Here is a 20,194-nt window from a genome sequence, read left to right on the forward strand (position 1 = left end):
ATTCGCCCATTGCAAAACTTTTCAGTTTAATATTTCGCCATTCTGCAGTCACTACTGAATGCACCTACCATGTGCCTCTTATTTGATTATTTACATAAGTAAATAAATAAAGTCATGTGGTAATATCACTAGTACTTTTTAATTTCTAAACATAGTACAACTGCAGTATAAAATCAAAAGTACTGCTGTGCTGAATATTATCTTACTACAAGATAAGCAAAGCAGATATCTGACAGAGGGGATACCAAGAAAAGGTAGTGATCCCTTGAATGTAATCTCAGCAAAAACAGTATTTCTTATTTAACATTTGTTTACCAGGAGAGTCCAACTGGTACAGGGCCCATTTTCAGTGAAGGCCCAGGGAGAAATGTTCCAGGTGCATGACTTTGGAATGTGGGAGGAAACCAGAGCACCCAAAGGAAACCACATGAACACAAGGAGGACATGTAGACTCCACACAGAAGGCACCTCAGCTGAGAGTCAAACCAGAGAACCTCTTGCTCTGAGGTGACAATGCTAACTGCTGCACCAGTGCACTGCCCCTTCTGGCCCCATAGCCTGCGTTCTTATCTTAATCGCAGTACCTCCCTACTTTCCAAATGCCTGCACCTCATACTGTCAACAATGCACATCATCATCGCCACTTTTTCCTCCATTTTTCTACTTGGGGTCAGGATGTCATCTGAACCTTTGCCACCTCTTTTGATTTAGTGCCACTGTCCTACCTTCTTTGAGAGTCATGCCTGACTGCGACAGGTCTTCTCTAATACAATCCATCTCTTATTTGGATACCCTCATTTTCTTTTGCATTCTTCTTGTTCCTCTCAAATCCTCTTCACCAAATCATTTGCTTTCCTGTACATTTGCTTGAACCACTGTAATCTGTTCTGTTTGACCTACTCTGCAATTGGAGCAACTTTGGCTTCTGCCCTGTTATCATTTCTGCATATGCCCCATATTGTACATCCAACTACATGCTACTTCATTTGCATCACCTCTAGATTCCTCATTTGGTCTGTCTTCACTCCCTATGTTTCAATACCATAGAGAAATATTAGGTACACCACTGTTTTTTACACATTACATTTCAACTTCTTTGGCATTCTTCTGTGATATGATATCTCTGACACTCTGCACCTATTAGTTGCAGCCCTCTTGATCCTAGCTTTAACCTCCTCACTCAGACTTTCATTTCCTTCAACAACCTTCCCAGATACTTGAAGCTGTTAACCTGTTCAGCTATCTTCCCTTCTGTATCAGTTTTCAGCTTTTTAAGATTTCCTCCATTTGCTGACAGGACAACCATCTTGTCCATACTGAGTTTCATCTCATGTGCCTGCAGTTCTGATTCCACTAACTAATCATTTGCTGAAGTCTGCTTGCAATGCCACCTCATCTGTATACAGTAACTTTGTTGATATATCCCCTCCAATATTGTTTTTTAATGTAGTCCATCACCAGTATGAGCAGCAGTGAACCCCTGTGTGAGTCCGAACACTGCTTGTACTTGTATCATTGGGTCCTTGTACATAGCCTACACTAACTACACCAATATTTCTGGAACTTAAAACCATTGCAGAACTGCCCAAATCAGCTTTCTTGAAACTTGTCATGCTTTCTGTGAGTCTTGGAATGCCCACATGGACTGGTTCCTCATCTGTAGCTTCTACCCCACTCTTTGTCTCCCTGCAAACATCTGCTCAGTTGTGCTGTATCCTGATCTGAATCTGAACTGAGCATCACCCATCTTACTTTCTGTGTATTTGTATACTAATCACCTTTGGCACTTTCATGCAGAGTGACAGGTGTTTGATAGCTCTATACTGTTCTCAGATGTGAAAGTGTGCAGTAATAAAAAAGTTAACATTAAGGAAATTGATGTGAGATGATATGACAAAGAACAGGGTAGCAAAACTATAATCCATTGCATTACCATATAGACTTTAATTATATCTACACTGATGTTTGAATAATAGCATATTGGTCAAGTTCTACAAAATAATTACACAAACACAAGAAATCAGTCATCATCAGTCTTCTACTACTTAAGCTGTTCTGTTTGCCTGTGACTCCAGGATGTTCAGTATCATGCAAACCCAGTGTTTGAGAAACTTTGAGACCTCAGTGTTCTCATCATGGACCGTTTTGATACAACTCTACCTAACTAGGCCAATGAGGATTGATGTATAGCAGTCATTTATGTATAAAAAGTCTTCTCTCTCAGTTGTATTCTGTGGTTTCCAATAACAGTTATTCTCTAGGAACTTGAATGTGTCTCACTGTACTGCATGTGCGCAGTGATCCTCATCAAAACATTAGATAAACCATTCGCATTCCTGACCATTAACCTCAAAGAAGGCAGGACTAATCTGAAAATGAACAAATAACAGACTTATACACAAATGTAAACAAGCAAAATGCCAACTGTCAGAAAAGAAACTGACCCATTAAATTTCAGTTTAAACGAACCCCCCCCCCCCGCCTGAAATTATAAGACAAAAAAAGAAAGTAATTACCTACTCACATCACAGTTAAAATAGAAAACTTGTGAAATTAACAAGCAAAACCAATGCTACAAACCATTACACTTAAAACACTACTGCAAAGCATTACTGTTTAGTCAAAATACATTGCAGCAAAAGAACACAAGATACATAAATTGTACCTATTTCTTCCCCAACATGTACCCACAGAATAGGAGGTGTAATCACTGACTTGTCACATCTTGATGATCTGTCAAAAAAACAAATAATGCACTTACCTGTAATACCCAGCAGCTAGCAGGTATAAGTCTGGTTCATACAGTCTTCTGTTAGTAGTCTTCTGCAAATGTGACAATTTTCAAAATATTTTCCCCAAAATATCCAGCTGTATAGCCAGTTCCCATGTAACAAAACATGGCTATTATTCCTAGTGCAAGGCTCAACAGGACTATCCACCCGTCCACAAGAGTGGTAGTATGAAAAAAAAATGCACAAAGTAATCCGCCAGCTTTTATTTAGCCAGAATCCTGTAGGAAGTTCAAACCATGCCTCACCTCCTACAAAGCTATATCCCACCAATAATGGCTACTGTACCACATATACCCCACCAATAATGGGTTCTGCAACACTTGTATACTGAAATTGCAATCCTTTAATTGTAAAGTACTGTTAAAACACCTGATATCTTTAAAGGGTCATTTGCATAAATCCCTTGTTTCCTCTAATACAAGAGGTTTAAGGAATCACACAGTGGCAAGTCTAGCTTTGCTAGATTTTTCTTTTGGTTTTTACTAATTGTTTTTTTTTTCTGTGTGACCTTTTATTCATTGTTTTAAGTACTGTTAGAATGGGAACCTGTCAGATGTGAAGAATGAATCTCTGTAGCCACTGCCTCATTAATGTGAATGGGGGCATTTTCATTTCTTTTCACAGCATCACCAAGGCAAATGAAGCCATTTTCACCTCCATTACCACCTACAGTGGCATTTTTTTTAGCAGAGGAAAGTTTTTTTTGTTTTTATTTAACTGAAGCTTCAATTGATTAACAAATTCTAACACATAAATAAGGATGATGAAACCAAGTCTATAGTAAATGACTTAAAAACTGGCATACTGTGTCTTTCCTTACCATGTAGCATAACATTTTGTGGCAATGTTGTCATCATTCTTACATATTTTATTTAGTGTGTAAGTAAATATAAAATGTTAGTCAGTGTCAGGTAATGACATAACCTGCTAGAATTGTGAATTTCATGTACTAATTGAGATGAAAATTTTAGTAACAAAATTTCTAAGTGGTTATTAATATGAACACTGTTTGCATGGACTGACTGCCAGTCTTTAACAGGAATTTGCAAACACACATATTTACACTAGGAACCCAGGTAAGTCAGTGCATGGTCAGTGTCTCTTAGTAGTAGATGACAAATAGGGAAAGAAGAGTATATACTGCAGAGTCATTTAAATTATGTGGATTTGTGTTATAAAAGGTATAGTTTAACAGCAAAAATTAAGTAGTGCCAGCAAACTAATGTACAGCATGATAATAATGTCCATAGAAGGGTTAAAGATTTGACTAACTGCCAGTCTTTAACAGGAATTTGCAAACACGCATATTTTCACTCCTTTAGCATCCTCTCTCAGTGAAACCAGTGCATCATGTCCCTGCTCTGAGTAGCTGACACACACATACACTGTGAAGTTTGATTTTCACACACACACACACACACACACACACACACACACACACACACACACACACACACACACACACACACGCGCAAACAGCACACATCTGGGAAAGGCTGGCACAGATTTACCCACTGTGCCCCGTTCTGCTGAGACTATATGATAGCTATCCCTGCCACCAGACACTACAAAGCCAGCTACCTAAGGATCTTGCAAGGGTACCCAATCATACCGACTGAAATTATATTATTACAAATGGTAGTGTCAACAACAGCAAGGCTTTCAGGAGTGGCCATATCTGTCACCAAATATATGTGAGCACTGTCAGAGATTAAAATGTTCTCTAAAAGACCAGCTGCACTGAAAAGTTCAAATATATTTAAACAATAAATAAGAAAAGAACATGAAAATACTAAATATCTATTTACAGTAAACACCAGCATTTCAATCACAAGAAATATTAAAGTAACACAGATGAATAGATCAACACAGATACAGAAAACTGGTACTTAACTAATCTCACTATATTTTCTTAACTGATTTAGAGAATTACTACCCTGGTCACTTACAAGAACAAGACAAGATGAAGTAGGTGAGGGATCCTTCCTTGCCAGGTTACAAGAACTGAGTGCCCTGAAACTTCTCAAAAAAAAAAACTTTGCTAGAATCTCCTTGTGTTCTGACTGAGTGTGCATCTCAGCTGATAAGTATATTTTTGGCATTTTTTAACTGTTCAGAGTTGAATAAAACAACAATTGAATTCAGTTCAGAATACATTTTGAATAAATTGCATTTATTTAAACTGTATTTACTTTAATACTGCTACACACTAAAGTGTGATAGCTTGCACTGCACTTAATTGTTTTTAGTGCTGTTTTAGCTGCTTTTATGTAAACAAAAATTATAAGCTTGTTTCATGCATTTCCTGTAACTAGTTTAGTCCAAATACAGATTTGCTGTATCCAGGACTTTTGGTAAGTGTATGAGGCCCCCAAGCCTTTCTGTGTTGGAGGGATGCCTTCTAGCTTATCAGTGGGAGTGGTAAGCACTGAGTAGCCTGCTTACCACAAGAGGATTGGTTTTTGACCCAGCAATTGTAGTTTATTGATCATTTGGGCAGGTTTCCTATCTCTTTCAACTTTCTGGTTTAAAAACATGCATTTGCACTTGTTTACCACCTTTCCTGTAACTAGTCTAGACCAGGTACATATTTATTATATCCAGGACTGTTTGTAAGCTTCTGATCCCCCAAAGCCATTCTGTGTTGGAGGGATGCCTTCTAACATATCAGTAGAGTAGTAAGCACTACATAGCCTATCTACCACAAGAGGAGTGGTTTCTGGCACAGAAACTGTAGTTTATTGGCTGTTTGGGCAGTTTTTCCATCTCTATCAACTTTTTGGTTTAAAAGACCACATTTGCACTTGTTTCTTACCATTCCTGTAACTAGTTTAGTCCAGATACAGATGTGCTGTATCCAGGACTGTTTGTAAGCTTCTGAGCCCCCCAAGCCTTTTATGTGTTGGATGGAAGCCTTCTAGCTTATCAATGGGAGTGGTAAGCACTAGGTAGCCTATCTACCACAAAAAGGAGTGGTTTCTGGCTCAGAAATTGCAGTTTATTGGTCATTTGGACACTTTTTCCATCTCTTATAACTTTCTGGTTTAAAAGTCCACGTTTGCACTTGTTTCCCACCTTTCCTTTAACTAGTCTAGTCCAGATACAGATTTGCTGTATCCAGGAATGCTTGTAAGCTTCTGAGCCCACCAAGCCTTTCTGTGTTGGAAGGAAGCTTTCTAGCTTTTCAGTGGGAGTAGTAACCACTAAGTAGCCTATCTACCATAAGAAGAGCGGTTTTTGGCCCAGAAATTATAGTTTATTGGCTGTTTGGGCAGTTTTTCCATCTCTTTCAACTTTATGGTTTAAAAGCCCATGTTTGTGCTTTTCTCCCCTTTCCTGTAACTAGTCTAGTCCAGATACAGATTCGCTGTATCCAGGACTGTATGGAAGCTTTTGAGCCCCCCAGCAAGCCTTAGTGTGTTGGAGGGAAGCCTTCTAGCTTATTAGTGGGAGTGGTAATCACTAGGTAGCCTATCTACCACAAGAGGAGTGGTTTCTGGCCCAGAAATTGTAGTTCATTGGCCATTTGGGCAGTTTTTCCATATTTTTCAACTTTCTGGTTTAAAAAGCCTACATTTGTGCTTGTCTCCTACCTTTCCTGTAACTAGTATAGTACAGATACAGATGTGCTGTATCCAGCACTGTTTGTAAGCTTTTGAGCAGTGCCAGAGTCTGCTGTTCAGTTTTTCCCCTTAGATCTGCTAGTTCTCTCCTCTCCTGCACTTTTACTAGCTTATTAGTCTAGCACTTTACCAGACTTCTTGTAGCAATTATTGTAGCACAGAAAAGTGCTACCAGCACTAAACGTTCTACAAGGAAACAGCTCCAGTACTTATTATTCATGCCCACCCCTCCAGGTATGTCTAAAGGTCAAGTCCCTGTGTTTCTCTTATTAACCTGGTGAACTTGGCAATCCTGAAGCAATGTAGCAACTGCCTCATGTACATTGACAACCCTCTCCTCTTACCTCCTAGCACTCAGACTTGTGAGAGATGTGCTTAAATATCCAAACTGTAAGTGATGCACTCTCCAGCTAAGACCGGAATAGCTGGTCAAGAGGAGAAGGTCAACACTTGCATCACACCACATGGAACACACAGCCCTTTAGAACACACACCAGCACTGCCTTTACATAAAAACTCAAACCACACACCCACCTTTGTGGAGGCTCTCAATAAAAATCTACCCAAACCATAGAGATGTCCAAGGCAGAAACTCACTCGACCACCACAACACAACACTAATCACGAGACACATAACTCTCCTAAACAGTTTGCCACTCGACCAAAGGCCCTAAGGAAAAACAGCATGCCCAACACACTAGTCATAGGTGATTTGATAGTGAGGCACACCGATGTCCCACTCACTAGGTTGAATAAGGCGAAAGTAACTGTCAGCTGCCTGTCAGTTGCCGGGATCTGCCACATAATGCATGCACTCAGATCCCTCAACAACATATACAAATATGACTCTGTCATTGTACATGTGGGTGTGAATGACCTGAGAAATGCCTCCCTGGACTACATGAAAAGAGACATGGAGGAGCTCTCGGATTATGTAGCCAAGGTGGGTTTGACCCTAGCCCTAAGCAGCATCCTACCATCATCCAGAATGAAACCACAGTACAAGCAGAAAATTATTGATTTCAACAATTGTCTAAGTTTCTGGTGTCATTCTAAGGGGATCCAGTATCTGTCTTCCTGGGATGACATGATTGACGGACCTCGATGCTTTGCCAGAGATGGCCTGCATCTGTCACGCCTGGGCTTCTGGATACTGGCCAAGGCTCTTGCCACCCCTATAGTGCCTTTTTTAGGCGGTGTTCCAAAGACCAAATTACCACCATAACAGCTACAAACAAATGTAATCTGAGGGTCATGCTGCTCAATGTTAGAAGTCTAAATCTCAAAATGCACAAACTCAAAGTACTCCTTAAAATGGAGAACATTGACATTTGTGCTATAACAGAAACCCGGTTCAAAGCAGCAGAAAGGACCCCTGCACTACCAGTCTATAATTCATTCCACACTCTTCTGCCCCAGAACTCGGACTGAAGCTCCAGAGGTGGTGGTGTTTCCATATTCATAAAGGATGCACACACCTCCAAACTGGTAGCCCAACATAATGCATCTGAGATACTTCAGGTGCAGCTAACATTGGGTAAGACAGCGATTCAGGTCGTGGCCTGCTATACATCCCCAACCATATCCCAAGACTTACACTCCATGTTCCTAAGTACCCCTGTAGAATATTATGGTCCAATCTAACACTCTCATATTGGGTGACTTCAACTACCCCTCCATTAACTTGGAAAAATACACATGTACCAATACACTTGCCCAACATTTCCTGGTATTCATTCATTCCATTGCCCTGGACCAACTCGTTCTTACCCCCACTAGAGGTAGCAACATCCTTGACCTGGTCATTACTAACATGTGCAACCATTGCTCTACACCAATAGTCAACTCCTCCCTTGTTACATCCGACCACAAACTAATCACCTTTGAAATCCACATCCCTCCCACTCCCACCCCCGCAAAGGTATTCACCATGAAACACTTCTCCAAAGCTAACTTTGTGCTCCTAAAGAGAGGTGGCTAACTTCACGGCACCTATGCAAATAGAGAATAGTAGAATGACTGCCAAATCATACACCAATGTGCTGTACGAACACATACACAAATGCATGGATTTCACCATACCCAATAGAACCAAGACACTCTCCTCAAAAAAAAAAAGAAAAAAGAAAGCCAATCTGGTGGTCCCCTGTCATAAATAAACTCTACAACAGAAGGAGAAAACTGATGTGGAATAAGGTGAAGTCCCAAGACTGGAAAAACTCCCTTATCAGCCTCTGCAAAAAGTTGAAATCCCTCATTAAATCCTCTAAAGCTAGCTATGAAAACAGAATTGCAGCAGATAGTAAAGACAACCACAAGACCTGCTATAGTTATGTAAAGAATCTCCACAACAATATGATTTTCTCTGAGCTTCAGCACAATGGCACCTCCTATAATGAGTCAACAGATAATGCCAGTATGCTGGCCAACAGATTCAATGCCAACTTTATTCCTCTACCATCCCCAAAGGACCAATCACAATACCAGTAGATTGCCAGATACCCAGTATTAATGCTGCACAGGTTAAAACAGCACTGTCCAAGGCCAAGAATACAGCTTCTATGGGACCTAACAATATCCCTGGCTGTATTCTACATGAACTACAGAGTGAACTAGCACCTCACCTGTGTGCCCTGTTCAATCACAGCCTCACTTCAGGCTTTGTCCCTATCAAATGGTGCAGTGCTACAGTCATCCCTCTCCACAAAGGAAGAGCGACTACAAACCCTGGGAACCATCGCCCCATTAGCCTGATGAGTCTGATATGCAAAGCTATGGAATGCATCATCATGGACCTAATAAACAAGGATATAAGGAATCTCCAAACTCTAGATCCCACACAGTTTGGTTTTGGGAAGGGTAGATTATGCATGCTCAACTTGGTCAACTTCTTTGAGTCAGTCACCAGAGCTGTGGATGACGGCAAGGTGATTCATACAGCCTACCTTGATCTGGCCAAAGCCTTTGATACCATTCCCCACTAAGGAATCATAGAAAAACACACTAAGCTAGGCATCAACCCCTATATCATATGGTGGGTTCAAACTGGCTCACAGATACAACCCACGGTGTGAAAGTAGCTGACTCGAAGTCAGACTGACCACCAGTCATGAGTGGAGTCCCACAGGGTTCTGTCCTGGGTCTTCTCCTGTTTGGTATATACTTCTCTGAAGTCCAGGCCAACAGGAAGGGACTCTGGCTGACAAAGTTTGCAAAAGACTGCAAGTTGGGAGCTATTATTAACTCCCCAAGTGATGTTGACATCCTACAGAAAGGCCTCACTGAGACGAATGATTGGTGTCAGAACCATGGCCTTAAGCTCAATGCCAAAAATGTGTTGTCATCCCTTTTGGGAAAAACCTGGTTCCCATGAATTACCACATCAATAGTAGTCCACTGAACACAGAAGGCATTATAAGAGATCTGGGAACACAGGTTGGCAGCATCCTCTCTTTTGACCCCCACATTACCACTGTGGTCAGAAAGTCCATCTATGTGGCACAGCTCATTACTAAGGGTTTTGCATCCAGGAAGAAAGAGGTCATTGTCTCCCTCTACTCTTCCCTCATTAGGCCAATCATTGAGTACAATGCCCCATTTGGCGTGTACCTCACTAGACACCTGCAACAACTGGAGATGCCACAAAAGTACCTCTCCAGTTGTTGAGGATCATTGGCCTTAAACACTTGTCCTATATGGACAGTCTCAAAAAACTCCAACTATTCTCTGTCTCATATCACCTACTTAGAAGCAATCTCTGCTTGACTTACAAAGCCATGTTTGACTCATCTCTGTTAGAAATAGTACATCTAAAGAAATCCCAATCCCTCTGCACCACACACTCCAGAGACCTCAACCTCATTACCACAATCAGCAGAACATGCTGGAGGGACAGGTTCATAACCCATAGACTGTCAATGCTATGGAATAGATTTCCCATACATGTCAAGCAGAGCACCTCACTGGCCCTCTTCAAGAGAAATCTTGATGAGTGGATGGGATATAGAAAATTCACCCTGGGGTCACTCCAGTGACTCTACTCGATACAAGCACTGGAAACTAAGGTTGGGTGGCACAATGCCAGGGTAATCCTATGGACTAGGCTTGTAAAGGCTCCAAGGCCATTAGCCTAGTACACACCTATGAAGCTATGAACCTATGAAACTAATATTAAAACATTGATGTACAGAATGACATCACATACATCTGGTCATTGGACTTCTGGTTCCCATGCCACCCCGCCCCATTGCTAGAAACTGTCAGGATTTAGCACTTACATGTCAATAACACAGACACAAGAGCTTTGCTCAGATCTGGTGTAGCTTCTGGAAGTTATAAAACAGTTACAAATGTCTGTTCCTTCTACAAAGACTAACAAACCATATTTCTTACAGACATTTCATCTCTGTCTTCATTCAAAACTGAGAGATAACATCTTTATGGCCCAGGCCCAGTAATTTAATTTTCTTACTATTTTTCAAAGTCAGGTGGTTGAGATTAACCTCTTCTCTTCCAATATCCTCTGTTAAAACATAGACATTTAAACAGTTACAATACAGTACAGTCTGATATACATGTATATTTCTTTTCTGTCCAGCAGAGAACACTGTTGATGTATATTTAACACAAACAACTTTACAAATACATTTTAAACACACACATCTGCACAAACCAGTGGTGGCATATGTTACACATCTACTGCCCTACTTTTCCTGGCATAGCTGGCAATATTTCACATCGTCACAAGCTGCATCTGGAAATACTAGTTGTATCTATTTTTGTTCTAAGTGAACATTCCTCTCCAGTGTCAGTGGTGAGGATTCAGGTTCTTTGATTACTGACCCAGAGTGGGGATGTCATACCCAATATCAGGAAAACATCTAAATAGTACTCTTAAGTTACTTAAAATTGTAACAGAACAATAGCTTTTTCATCAATACATATTTTCAGAACAATAAGTTGGTACAAACCCTAACATCTGGTTTTACTGACTGATGAATCCTCAGTACTTTTCTAGAAAGTCAAACATTCTACAGGGGAAAAATATCAGGCAAAATCAGGGCGAGTTGATATTTGTGTGAAACTTAATAAAACAAAATATTTTGCATCAGAGTGAATTTAACGGGCAATAAGATGTAAAAAAAATATCCTCGAATCATTGAAGTAGAAGTTTTACAAAGGACATGTAAAAACATATGAGGCTAAATCAGGAGCATTTTGCAAAACCAGGGACAGTTACAAGGAATGCTGCTGCTGCTGTATAAAGCTGTTCTGCCAGTAAGCCAGTAATGTATAAAGAAGTTGTCCTAGAAGTTTCAGCTCACAACTACTGATATCTAACTTACTCATCCAAATTGCTGTATCAAAAAGGAGAGAGAGAGAGAGAGAGAGAGAAAGAAAAGATTATTGCTGCTGTGCATGTTGACACCACTGCCACAGAGAAATCAGATATTCATAATGTAAAAAAAAAACATACTGACAGAAATACTGTCCCTAAAATTTCAGCACACTGCTGATATAAACAGTCAACACCCACATCCCAGTTCTCATTGCTATAGCAGCTAGTAAATAAGAAAAATAAATAATATAATAAAATACAGTATGCTAACAACTCAACTGTAGTTTGCTCAGCCCCAAACTTTCCCACCTTAGAAAACATCACACAGAAAAGGTTTCATCTCTATAGAAGACTGGCTAAATAAATCTCAGTTGCACTTAAACCTGAACAAAACCAAAAGAATCCTACTCCTTCCTAAAAACATAAACAAAAACAACAGTGACCTCCTCAAACAATGCAACTTGAAAGAATCACCTACACAAAATTACTAGAAGTTATCGATAACAACATAAAATCAAATTTGCACATTGACACCACAGTAAAAAAAAAAACACATTGAAGACTAGGCTGTCTTTACAGAGCAAAATACCTGCTAAGTGATCATAGTAAAAAAAAATGGCTGCCACCTTCCCCCTCCTTCCTACATCCTATATCCCTCCCAACATTATTTACAAATCTCAGCTATTCCACCAAAAAGAAACTAAAAAGCAGCTACAACAAAATTAACAAATTCACCTGCAGCACCCAAAATCACTCCCATCATTGAATGGTGCTAAATACCCTCAAATGGATTGTACTGCCTCACCACAGTATCCTCTCTCAGCTACTAACAGCTCACAAAGTACTTCACCAGCCACTTAAAACAACTCTGCTGGCAAATCTCGTCCAATTGCATGCACCAAATAGAATCCAAAGATCCTCAGAACTTAAACCATCTTTTGCTAATAAATTTAATAATTATTACAGTGACTTGCTATTCTCAGTCACTATCTCTAAGGCAATCAACAAACTTCCAAACCACATTAGGCTTTAAATAACTTGTAACATTTCAAATCCACCCTAAAATATCAACTGGCAGCTACTAAACTATGCAACTGTACTACACCTAGAGGTTTCAAGCAAGCAATCCTAACTTTGCATTAATAGAATTTTTGATTTTACTCACTATCTTGAAAACATGTATTTCCTTAATCTGATATGCTTTGTAAATAATGTTTGTTGATAGTAATGGGTCAGAGGATGCCTTTTATGCCAAACACAGGTCACTTGTTAGCAGTCTGTAGGATACAGAGTATAGTGACAGGGCTTTGGGTTGGTCCATGTAGGACATGTTGTTCAAGTCTTGTATCCTTTTAGTAAGGTATCTTTGATTAAAAGTTAGGTTACTATCCACATACGTTTCCAAATTCTGAACAACCTGGTCAACTCTTAGAGGCACAGTATCAATTTCTAGTTCCCTGGGGTAGACAATTTCCAAAAGGATACAATAATCTACTTTTTAGCATTTAGTTTCAGACCATGCTTTTGACACCAGTCTTTTATTTGAGACTAACCTTCCTGCAAGATGGCTAAGCCATTTGGGGATCCAATGACTGCTCCTAGCTTGCAGTCATCTACAGACTTAATCAGCCAGAGCCCTTTGGCACTGGATTTTACTTCTGAAAAATAGATGCCAAACAGAAGAGGTCCCAGCAGAGAATCCTGTGTGACTCCATTGGTCACTGCATGCTATCCATGAGCCAGTTGGCAGGCAATCCAGTGGGTGAGGTAGGGTTTTATTCTCAGTTTATTTAGCCTTTCTCCTTTGTCTAAGTGGGGAATTGCATTTTGCCCAGGTTGGGTTATGCAGTGTGTACCATTTTGCCTTCATGCATTGCTTGGGTGACCTTTTCTAAAAAATCCAAAAGGCTGTGTAAGCATGACCTGCCCTTGATGAATCCAAACTAAGATGAATCTAGTGTTTGGAAGTTGCCTATGTTCTCATTGATTAATTCTATATGAAGTCTTTCAGTGTCTTTGTATATGATGGTGGTCAGAGTTATGGGTCTGTAACTGCAGCTATTCTCTTGGCATAAAACCTGCATAAAGGTTGAGACTGAAAAGTGTCATTAGGTGATTGAATATGTAGGCAACATTGTTCACATTCAGCTCAATGCATTTCTGTCTTGTGCTTTTCAGATTACGAACATAACTAAAAAATACCATATGATTGTCTTTGGCTTGGATAGATATTTTAGTAAAACCCACCAAAGCCAAGTTTGAGGGTGAGTTCCTAACTTGTTTATTTATTTCAGTGACAAGGTTTCTAACATTTTGGGAATTACCTTTCTTAATTTAGGCCATGATTCTTTTCCTTTTATTACAAAGCTATTTAAAGTTATGGTTTCACTATGTGGGTTTGTTGCTGGGGTTTGCCCTGCACTTGTTCCTATAAGGTACAGCTGTTTACATGCTGGTATAGTGTGGTGGTGGTGTACATTTCTGCATATTCAGTGCAGTCACCTGGATTTGGTGGAGATTTGAAACTTGCCAATGTATCACTTAGGAGTAGGTAGTTTGTCTTAAAGAAATTTCTAAAGGTACCTTGGATGGAAGGGATCAGTTTTTTTTTTCAAAGGAGACTGCTTTACGGTCAGACCTAACAAGTGATGAAGATACACAAGGGATGGTACAAGATGCTTCTGCATTATTAAGGATGAGATCCAAGATGTTATTCCCCCTAGTGGGTAGTCTGACTAATTGTTCCAAGGTATCTGTATTGACAAAGTTCAGAAATCTCTGTGCTTGTGCACCAGTGGTGGTGTAGGTTTTCCAGTGTATAGCTGGATAGTTTAGATCGCATAGAAAAATTGTATTAGGTATAATAACAAGCAATTTTAGTTCCTGTGAATAGGCATTGCTGCTTTTTTTGTAATAGAGGGAGTGATATAGCTAACTGAAACTTGTTTGCTCAAAGCTGCAATGAGAGGCCTTCTGCCATTGCTCTACTGTGAGTCTGTAAAATATAAGTGCTTATTTTCTACAGTTTTCTGCACTTCTGATTTACTAAAAACATTTGCTGCATATCTGTTTAAACTGTGCAACTGTTTCTTAGACTTAGTGAATTCAGTCCTTATCTGTGTTCTGATCTTGTATATCCCATGCACCAGCCCAGCTGCTATTGTGGTATTAAAGCATGGTGGCTTTGAGTTGCCCACCTCCAGCATTAATTTGATATTGGACACTCCCCCCAGTCTTATTACATCAGCTCATTCTACTGTGTACAGTGAGATAAGTTGTGAAGGTCAACCTCTTTAGCTTCTCATCATTGAATTATCTTCTGTTTCCTGACTTTCTGCTAAAAAAAAAAAAAAAAAAAAAAAAAAAAAAAATGTGCTTAGGAGTTCAACTGCATTTAGTTTGCCGCATTTATTACTGCTTGTCAATAGCCTTATTAAATTAATGACAGTATTCTACTGAATTGCTGCTTTATTTGAGCTGTCTTTTACTGTTGTGATTGTGAGCTACTGATTTAAAGCTATTTACTGACTACATCTCATTGCTATCTGCTGTAATTCATTGCTGTTTAACTGCATTTTGCTGGATTTCATTACTGTTTAACTGTATTTTTTTCATACTGTGAGTTCTGTTCTTTTGTCTGTAAGTGGTTAATCTGTGCTTCTTTGTGAATTAAATTGAATAGCATAGTCTAGATACAGGTTTGCTGCATACAGACCTTCAGCTGCAAGGTTTTTAACCCTTTTGAGGTATTCCAGCTACAATTTTTCCCTTAGTAGCACTTGTGTGATCACCTAGTAGTACTACCCTTAGACCTCCCACCCTTTACCCTCTTAGCTCTCTCTAACCTCTCTCCCTCAGTTTTTGACAACTATGGATTGACAATTTCCTACATTTTCTCCTGCCAGTATGGTTGATATGGGCATCCTGAGACAGTGTAGTAACTGCCTCATGTACATGGACAACCCTCAACTACTACTACCTAGGAACACAATTTGTGAGAGATGTAATTACATCAAGCACTTAGTGTCATTGCTCTCTCCCCCATAAGCCAGTATATCTAGCATTGAGAAGGATGTCAATACAAACACCACACCTCAAACACCACCCACACCTACACAAACACTCCCACATATACAGTGGTCCTCAATAAAAACATACCCAAACAAAAGAGACCTTCAAGGCAAAAACACATGTGGAGTCCACTGCTCACCACACCACATACCACACATACTCCACACACCTGTGTCTCACAGCCACTAAGGCCTAAACATAAACCCAACATATTTGTCAGAGGAGACTCCATTGTGAGACACACAGATGTGCCCCTTACCAGGCTAGATAAGGAGAAAGTCACGGTTAGTTGTTTGTTGGGTGCCAGAATCCACCATATCACCCATGCACTCGTCTTTCAACAGGTACTTTTATGATTCTGTCATAGTCCATGTTGGTGTGAATGACTTGAGATGTACCTCCCTAGAGTATATGAAAAGAGACATGATTGAGCCTGCTAAATATGTGTCCCAGGCAGGTATGTTCCTAGCCATAAGCAGCATTTTACCATCACCCAGAATGATGCCTCAATACAAACAGAAAATGATTGACTTTAACAATTGGCTTAGTTTCTGCTGTCATTCCAAGGGGATTCAGTACCTGGTAGCCTGGGATGACATGACTGAGAAACCAGAATGCTTTGCCAGAGATGGCCTGCATCTGTCTCCTTGGGCTTCAGGCTCTTGGCAAAGGCTCTTGTCTCCCCCATAGTGCCTTTTTTAGGCAATGCCATGAGGTCAAAACTACCAACATGAAAATTTCATCAAAACATAAATTAAAAATCATGCTGCTAAACGCTAGGAGTCTAAACATGAAACTGCACTCATTGCAGGCATTTTTAACCCTGAAAGATGCTGACATATGTGCGGTCACAGAAACCTGTTTCAAAGCTGTGGAGAGTACACCAGCCATACCAGGTTACTCATCACTCATCCTATCATACATTCAGACCCCAAACTGTTGGCAGCAAAACAAAAGGAGGTGGAGTTGCAATATATATAAAATACATATACACCTCTGGGCTGGTCAAACAGTATGATGCACAGGAAACACTCCAGGTGCAGTTAACAATTGACAAGACCCCAATTCAAATCATAGCTAGCTATAGGCCTGCAACTTTGACTCAAGATGCCCACTCTGTCTATCTGAACCTCTTTGAACCTATCAAGATTCAACCCTTTACCCTGATCCTGCATAACATTAACTATCCAACCATAGGTTGGAAGGAATATTCATGCCAAAACACAAATGCCCCAAAATTCCTTGATTTGTCAATGCAAATGACTTGGATCAGTTGGTCAACACCCCCACAAGTGATGAAAATATCTTGGACTTGGTATTTGATAACATCAGTAACCACTGCGGTATCCCTGCAGTGTCATCATCCCTGGTATGATCTGACCACATAATGGTCACTTTCAAATTCACCATCTCCCTGACCCCACCCTCAGCTAGGGTCAAACAAAAAAAAAACTTCTTCAAAGCTGATTATAACCTTTTGAGGGGAAGGTATTAGCAGCTTCACAGCCTGTTCCCCTCCATAGGAACTGGCACATATTTCCAACCCTACACCAAAGTACTATAGAACCATTTATTTAGCTGCATGGAATCAGGAATACCAAACAGGACAAAATCATCTCCTCAAGGAAGAGTAAGCCTATCTGGTGGACATCTGCAATAAATAAACTCTATCATAAAAGGAAAAAAATTGCTGTCCAGGACCAAGTAGAGTCAGGTGCCTAACTTTAAGCAATCTCTTCTTAGCCTGAACAAGCAAATAAGAGTACTAGTGAAATACTCCAAAGCAAAATTCGAGTCCAAACTGGCCACTTCTACTAAAGACAGTCATAAGGCCTTCTTCACATGTCTGCAGTCTTAAGGGAAGCACCCAGATCTGCTCAGAACTGATAGTCAAGGGCACCACATACACAAATACTGTAGATATAGCCTACCTGCTGGCAGACAGGTTCAGTGAAAACTTCACCCCTTTACCCCCCCATCAGTAAAACAGGACATCCCCAGTTCCTGCCCCCCTCCCCTTATCTCTAGGGAGAACGTCATCTCTACCCTCTCAAAGGCAAAACATACAGCCTCCATGGGACCCAATTACATCCCAGGTTGTATCCTACATGAACTCAGGCAGGAACTTGCAGCATCATTAGGCACCCTATTCAACCAAAGCCTAAGTATCAGATTCATCCCAGCTGAGTGGAGGACAGCCACTGTCATCCCTTTGCACAAAGGTGGAGTGTCCCCTGGTCCAGTAAATTATAGACCCATCAGCCTAACTAGCCTGATCTGCAAGGCCATGGAATGGATTATCATAGACCTCATTAAGAAGGACATTGGCAACCCCCAGCACTATATCTCACACAGTTCGATTTCATCAAGGGGAGGTCATGCCTGTTAAATTTGGTCGTCTTCTTTGAGACAGTCACCAAGGCTATGTACAAGGGAATGACGGTGCACATTGCCTACCTTGACCTGGCCAGTGCCTTCAATACTATTCCCCACTCAGGTATAATAGACAAACTCTCTCAACTAGGTATTAATCCGTATATGATCAGATGGGTAGCAAACTAGCTCATTGATAGAGGCCACCTCAAGCAGTAGACCCATAACAAGCTGTGTACCCAAGGATCAGTCTTAGGGCCTCTGCTGTTTGGGATATACTTTTCTGAGGTGCAGGCCAAAACCAGTGGGCTATGGCTGAACAAGTTTGCAGATGACTGCAAGCTGGGTGCTGTCATCAATTCCCCTAGTGATGTGGACATCCTCCATGAGGATCTCACCCAAACAAATGACTGGTGACAGAAACATGGCCTCAAACTGAATGCCAAAAAAATGCATCATCTTCCCCTTTGGGGAGAGTGACGTCCCCACAAATTATCACATTGATAATTAGGTCCTAAGCACACAATCAGTTGTGAGGGACTTGAGCACCCAGGTTGTTAGCAAACTGGCTTTTGACCCCCAATTGGCTCCACTGTATGGAAAGCTTTCTAGCTTTCTACATGGCCCACCTCATTAGTAAGGGTATCTCATCCAGGGACAAGGTGGTCATAACATCCCTGTATTCTTCCCTTATAAGACCCATTATTGAGTACAATGCCTATTTCAGCATGTACCTCACAAAGCACATGCAGCAACTGTAGACACCACTGAGGTTCCTCACCAGGAGAATCCAGGGGCTCAAACATCTACCCTACACAGATAGGCTAAAGGCTATGTCCCTCTATTCAGTCTTCTACAGACTCCTCAGAGGTGACCACTGTCTGGCATGCAAAGCAATCTCAGACCCTGCCTTGATGGGACTGCTGCATATCCGCAAGTCAAGCTCCACTCAAGTAACCCACATATGCGAACTCAGCCTGGTCTGTGACATCAATAGGACTTGTTGACAGGACAGATTTGTGTCCCAGAAACTCCTCCTTTTGTGGAAGAGACTCCCTCTCCACGTTAAGCAGAGTACGTCATTAACCCTTTTAAAGTGCAACCTGGATAACTGGATATGGAACAGAAAATACACCACTAGCATTCCACCTGTGTCCCTTCTGGACAGTGGCATAGGGTGCTGACTTGGAACATGGGCTAAATTCTTGACTAGGCCTCAGGCCAATAGCCTAGTAACTTCATATGATCCTATGATCCCATGGTATGGGGCTTTCTGATGGTTATTTGGACATGAAGAAATTCTAGCTCATCATGCTGCTTTACAAACTTTGATGCAAGTCTTTTCTGAGTGTAGACTGATACATCTCCACCTTTTTCCCCCTTGTGCACAATAGATGGTCTAAATGTGTGGAAGGCATTATAGCCCTGCACAGCCAGACTGCTCTCTGCATTTGTAAACCATGTTTCAGTCACCACTCAGCTATCCATATCTTCCAGGGTGACAAGGGCTTATAGGGTGTGGAGTTTCTTGATAAGTCTCCAAGCATTGATCAGTAACACCTTCATATTTTCCTTCACTTATTTCATTATGTTGGCAGGTTTATCAGGTTAGCACTGCCTAAAAAGGCACTATGGTGGTGGACAATTTCTGTCAATAATCAAAATCCCGGAGAAGACAAATGCAGGCCCTCCCTAGAGAATCAGTGTGATCTGTTGATTAAATTTTCCCAAGCTGACAAATATTGTACCCCTATGACACCAAACATTAAGCCAAATATGAGTCAATTATTTTTTGCTCATATTGTGGCATCATCCTTGAATGATATTTAGCCTACTTCCTTGCATAGCACAAAGAGTCCCAAAGTCACAGATGCTGTACTCATAAGGCAAGCAGCAACCTAACCAAACATTCCTATTATAGGCAACTTCATTGTAAGACATGCATATGTGCCTCTTACCAGGCTGAGCATAGAAAGATTGATGATTAGTTGCTTGTC

The sequence above is a fragment of the Protopterus annectens genome, chromosome 7.part0, assembly GCF_019279795.1.
Source record: "Protopterus annectens isolate FY-2018-M chromosome 7.part0, PAN1.0, whole genome shotgun sequence".
In the NCBI taxonomy this organism is placed as follows: Eukaryota; Metazoa; Chordata; order Ceratodontiformes; family Protopteridae; genus Protopterus; species Protopterus annectens.